Source organism: Nannospalax galili, unplaced genomic scaffold (assembly GCF_000622305.1).
Source record: "Nannospalax galili isolate Female #2095 unplaced genomic scaffold, S.galili_v1.0 scaffold336, whole genome shotgun sequence".
NCBI lineage: Eukaryota > Metazoa > Chordata > Mammalia > Rodentia > Spalacidae > Nannospalax > Nannospalax galili.
Window position 1 is genome coordinate 8,915,577 of NW_008343385.1, and position 6,045 is coordinate 8,921,621.

Here is a 6,045-nt window from a genome sequence, read left to right on the forward strand (position 1 = left end):
ACACACACACACACACACTCTGGAGTATTATCCATGAAAGATGGAATCTTCAATGTGCCACAAAATGGATAGAACAGAGATCGTTATGTTAAGTGAAGCAAACCAGACACAGAAAGATAAATAACCACACTGTGCGGATGCTAAAGGAAAGTCGACCTGAAAGCACGTTACAGGGTTACAGGGATCTATGACGCCGAATCTCTTCATAGGTGCAAGTAATCTTATTCTTCTGTGTGTGTGTGTGTGGTGTGTGTGTGGTGTGTGGTGTGTGTGTGGTGTGTGTGTGTGTGTGTGGTATGTGGTGTATGTGTGGTGTGTGTGTGTGTGGTGTGTGTGTGTGGTGTGTGTGTGTGGTGTGTGTCTGGTATGTGTGGTGTGTGTGTGGTGTATGTGTGGTGGGTGTGTGGTGTGTGTGTGTGTGTGTGTGTGTGTGCATGTAGAGGCCAAAGGTGAAGGTTAAGTGTCTTCCTCAATCCTGTTCCATCTTACTTTTTGAGACAGGATTGCTTGCTGAACCTGGAGCTTATTGTTGACTAGACAGGCCAGCCAGCAGGGCCCCGGATCCTCCTGTCTTTGACTCCCAGCACTGGGATCACAGGGGTGTGCTGCCACATCTAGCTTTTTATGAGTCTGGGGATCCAGACTCAGGTCCTCATGCTTGTACAACAAGCACTTTACCATTTGAGCCTTCACTCCGTCCCAATACATAAATTTTTTTTAAGAATTATTTTTAGTCTTTTTGAGAAAGGGTCTCTCTGTAGCCCCACCTGGCCTGGAACTCTCTGTGTAGACCAGGCTGGCCTTGAACTCATAGAGATATGCCTGCCTCTCTGCCTCTCTGCTGGGATTAAAGGCATGTGCCACCACACCCAGCAAGAATACTTTAAAAAAATATATTTTATTTATTATTATTATTTTTTATTTTGTATACCACCCGTGTCGTGCAATGCCCGCAGAGGACAGAAGAGGCTGTCGGATCCCCTGGAACTGGAGTTACGGAGAGTTGTTAGCTGCCATGTGGGTGCTGGGATTCGAACCCAGGTCTTCTGCAAGAACAGCCAGTGTTCTTAACTGCTGAGCCATCTCTCCAGCCCCAAGAATGCTTTTTAAAGTTGACCTCTGCCACACTTTCCTTTCATGAATGATAAAAACTAACAATTATTCAGCTAGTAGCATATTGAGGGTCTTCACAGAGAACTTTACTATAAAAGAATTTTATCTCATGTAAGCCTTACAAAGCACTGTAGGGGAATTGAACTATGAAACCAAGGGATTGTCTCAAAATAACAGCTAACAAACAGCACTAAAACTGCTGATCTTGGCCGGGCGTGGTGGCGCACGCCTTTAGTCCCAGCATTTGGAAGGCAAAGGCAGGTGGATCTTTGTGAGTTCAAGGCCAGCCTGATCTACATAGTGAGTTCAGGTCAGCTGGGACTACAGGGAGACCCTGTCTCAAAAAGACCAAAAAAAATTAAAAAAACCTGCTGATCTTAACCACTGTGATCTGCTCCCTTAATAGGGAAAAGTTATGGCAATCTATGCTCCATATAATTTTGTTTCTTTTTGTCTTTTTTAAAAATTTTAATTTATATGTATGAATGTATTGCCTGCATTTATGTAAGTGCACCCATGTCGTGCAATGCCTTCAGAGGCTAGAAGAGGGTGTCAGATCCCCTGGAGTTACAGACAGTTGTTAGCTGCCATGTGGATGCTCTACAAGGACAGCCAGTGTTCTTAACCACTGAGCCATCTCTCCACTCCTTTTATTTGGTCATTTTGAGACAGGGTCTCCCTGTAGCCCCAGCTAGCCTAGAACATGCTATGTAGACCAGGCTGGCCTTCATCTCACAGAGATCCACCTGCCTCTGCCTCCCGAGTGCTGAGACTAAAGGTGTGTATCACCATACTGGGCTAATTTTATTTCTGTCTTTGAGACAGGTCTTGTGTATCTTAGACTGGCCTTGAACTCCTGATCCTCTGGTCTCCACCTCCCAAGTACTAAGATTACAGGCATGTACCACCATGCCTGACTTCATCCAATTTTTTTTTAAAACTCCATAAATGCCTTTTAAAATTTTTTTCATGGAAAAATTAAAATATATACAAAGTAAATAAAATAGTCATGAGCCCTCATGTGTCATCACACAATTCTCAATTCTCAGGTCATCTTTATCTTGACTGACTTTTCACTCTTTTTTGGTAAAATGTATAATGTATTAATCTTTTTTTTTTTTTTTTTGGTCTTTTTGAGACAGGGTCTCCCTGTAACCCCAGCTGGCCTAGAACTCACTATGTAGACCAGGCTGGCTTTGAACTCACAGAGATCCACCTGCCTCTGCCTCCTGAGTGCTGGGATTAAAGGTGTGCGCTACCACGATGCCGAACCGAAATGTACTAATCTTAACTATACAATTTGACAAATGAATGTAACCCATTCTTCTCTTATGATTCTCTGACCCTGGAAAGTGACCCCAAGTCCCTTCCTAGTCTAGCCATTCTTCCCCACACCAATAGCCCCCAACCGCTGTAAGGTCATTTCCCCTGCCTCTCTTTCTCTTTTAGAGTTTATGTAAGCGGAACGACAGAGTATGAACTCTTGTCTCTGGCTTCTTTTACTAAGCATCTCCTCGCTCCATTTTTTTTCAGTATTTTTTACTATGCTTTTGAGATTTACCCTTTACTATTGAATGTATCAGTAGATCATTCCTTGTATAAATGTAACATGACGTGTGTATTCTCTTACAAATGCCCATTGAGGATTTTCTAGTCTGATTTATTATAAATAAAGGTCTCTTGTTCAAGCCGTGTGTGTGTGTGTGTGTGTGTGTGTGTATACATGTGTTCCCATCTCTCCAAGGAGAGAAAATTGTACGTTGAAAGGAAGGTTATATTTGATTCATGTAAACGTATTTTTCCTAGGTGGCTATGTTACCAGTGTTCTGCCTAGGTGACCTGGCTGGATTTCTACCCTGCCCTAGTCTTGCTTATCTTTGAGGAAGGACATCTGCAGGACAGAAGTTCCTCTTCAGATGGCTTAGCCAAAGCCAACTGGATCTAAGATAAGGTCAGAGTGACCCTAAATAATCCCTAACCTCATTATAATCTAATTTCCATACTAAGTGACACACCCACCAGTTGTCAGGACAAGAAACACCAAACCACAAAAGGAACTCCAGGAGCCCCCACCACCCCAAAGAAAGACACACCTGTTCCCTTCAGTCAGCCCCCCCCCCCCGCCATTTCTTTTCCTTGTGTCTATAACCTCCCTTCCCCAAATCGCTGGAGATGTTGACCTGTGAACCTAGCCTGCTGCTTCTCCATTCTTCAGTCACTTAATAAATGTGCTGTTGATCAACTTCAGTCTGTCTTTCTGGATTTGTGACATCAGGGACAAAGATCCCTTTAGGGTTTCTCTTCCCTACCAGGAGGTTCAGCAATTGGGGAGTAACAGATGCACTATTTTTAACATTTCCACAGGCCGTGTGTCCTTACCAACATGTGTCATTGTCTTTTTAGTCATCCTAATGGGTGTGTAGTGCTATCTTATTGTGGCTCTAATTTGCATCTCCTGGGTGAGTAAGGATGCTGGGCATCTTTTCATGAGCTTACTGACAAGGCATATATCTTCCTCTGTGAATGTCTAACATTTTGCCCACTTTAAAAAAGTCTTGTTCATTATTTTTATGTGTATGAGTGTATTGCCTGCATGTATGTAAGTGCACCAGTGTCATGCAATGTGTGTGAAGACCGGGCGTCAACCTCGAGTGTCTTGGAGCCATCTACCTTGCCTTTTGAGACAAGGTCTCTCTCTGTGGGCTGGATCTCACAGGGTTAGGCTAGCCTGGCTCTCCAGTGAACTCCAGGGATTCACAGGTTTCCGCCTCCTCAGCACTGGGATTACAACTGTGCACCACCATGAGCAGCTTTTAAGTGGCTTCTGTGGATGAAACTCAGGTCCTCAATGTGTAAAGCTAGCACGTTACTAACCGAGCTATCTCTCCAATGACCCTTTTGTTCTTTTTAAAAGTGATTGTTCAGGCAAGTTTAAATCACATGCACCTCTATATAAATTTTAAACCAACTTGTCAGTTTCTCCATTGAAAAGATAGATGGAGTGGCGTATAACTCACAAGTTTAGCATGTGAGACACCTGGGTTTAATCTCCAGCAGCATTTAAAATACATAAATAAGATGGGTGTAGTGGCACATACCTTTAATCCCAGCACTTAGGTGGCAGAGGCAGGTGGGTCTCAAAGCCAGTTACACAGCAAGTTCCAGGCCAGTTTGGGCTACAGGGAGACCCTGTCTCAAACAAACTACACACACACACACACACACACACACACACACACACAACTGCTGGAAGCCAGGTATGGTAGTATACTCCTTTAATCCCAGAACTTGGGAGGCAGTGGCAGGTGGATCACTGTAAATTTGTGGCTGGTCTATATAGTGAGTTACAGACCAGCTGGGCTACAGGGAGACCCTGTCTTTAAAAAAAAAATAAGACTACTGGCCTTATGCCTAAAGTTGTACCTCTGTCTTACTTTGGGAGAACTGACTTTCAACAATTTGTGTTTTGTGATCCATGAGTATAAATCTCTTTCCATTTACTGTAATCTTTTTAAAAGATATTTTACTATTATTTTTTTATGTGTATGAGTATATCGGTTACATGGTAAAGTGCACCCGTGTCATACAATGCCTGTGGAGGTTAGAAGAGGGTGTGGGATCCCCTGGAACTGGAGTTACAGAAGTTGATAGCTGCCATGTGGGTGCTGGGATTCGAACCCAGGCTCTCTGCAGGAGCAGTCACTGCTCTTACCTGCTGAGCCATCTCTCCAGCCCCTATTTACTGTAATCTTTAAAAAAAAAAACCAAACTATTAGAAATATATTTTCCTAGGTTGATCTCGCTCTGCCTAATCATAAAAACGTTTTAGATATTGGATTGTTTTAGAGATTATTTCTGAAATAGCAATAATATTTCTAAACAGAGAAATGCCATTGTTAAAATGTAAAGGAAGTATAAATTTAGTTACTTTGTTTTTGGTCTTTTTGAGACAGGGTCTCCCTGCAGCCCCAGCTGGCATGGAACTCACTATGTAGATCAGGCTGGCCTTGAACTCACAGAGATCCTCCTGCCTCTGCCTCCTGAGTGCTGGGATTAAAGGCGTGAGTCACCACACCCAGCATAAATTAGTTACTTTAACAAGCTACCCAATACAGCATTAAAATATATTTCTGTTTGGTATGATCAGTTTTTTCTTTGTATGTGTGTGTGGTATGCGTGTGTATTTGTCTGTGTTTTGCATATGTGTGGGTGTGTGCACAAGTGTGCACTATACATATGGAGGCCACAGGCTGATGTCAGGAATTATCTTCAGTCTCTCATCCACTTTATTCAATAAAGGCAGGGTCTCTCCATCAGACCCAGGGCTCAACACTATGGCTAGTTTTGCTAGCCATCTTGCTCTGGGCATCCCCATCTCCATCTTCCAAAGCCGGAACCACATGCAGGCCTGCACACTCACCTGGCATTTACATAGGTTTCTGGAGATCCAAAGTCACAGCAAGCACTTTACCACTGAGCTCTCTCCCCAGTCTGGTATTATATGACTTTTTAAAGCATGATGTTATACGTGGAAGGCTGCACAGTCTGACAGGAAGGATGGTGTCACAAGATTTGAGTCCCTGAAGCACTGGACAACCAGAACAGAGTAGATACTGAATGAAGATAAGTGGAAGGCCCAGCTTCCTAGTGGTAGTGGAGCCACTGCTCTTCTCGGCCTCCCAAACAGCTGTGTGATTTGTTACAGAGAAACCACATTACCTGGAGCAGTCAGTCTCTGGAATCTTGTACCCCAGTGTCACAAGTCAACTCTCCTAACAACACAAAGACCAACAAGCGAGGTATGATTAGTTCAGTAATAGGGAGTTAGAGCCTCAGCAGGGTGCACTTTGGGCCTCAGGGGCAATTCTTATGAGACTAGCATGCAGTTATTTGGTGAGGCCAAATTAATGACTAATGATGTATTAATTGTAT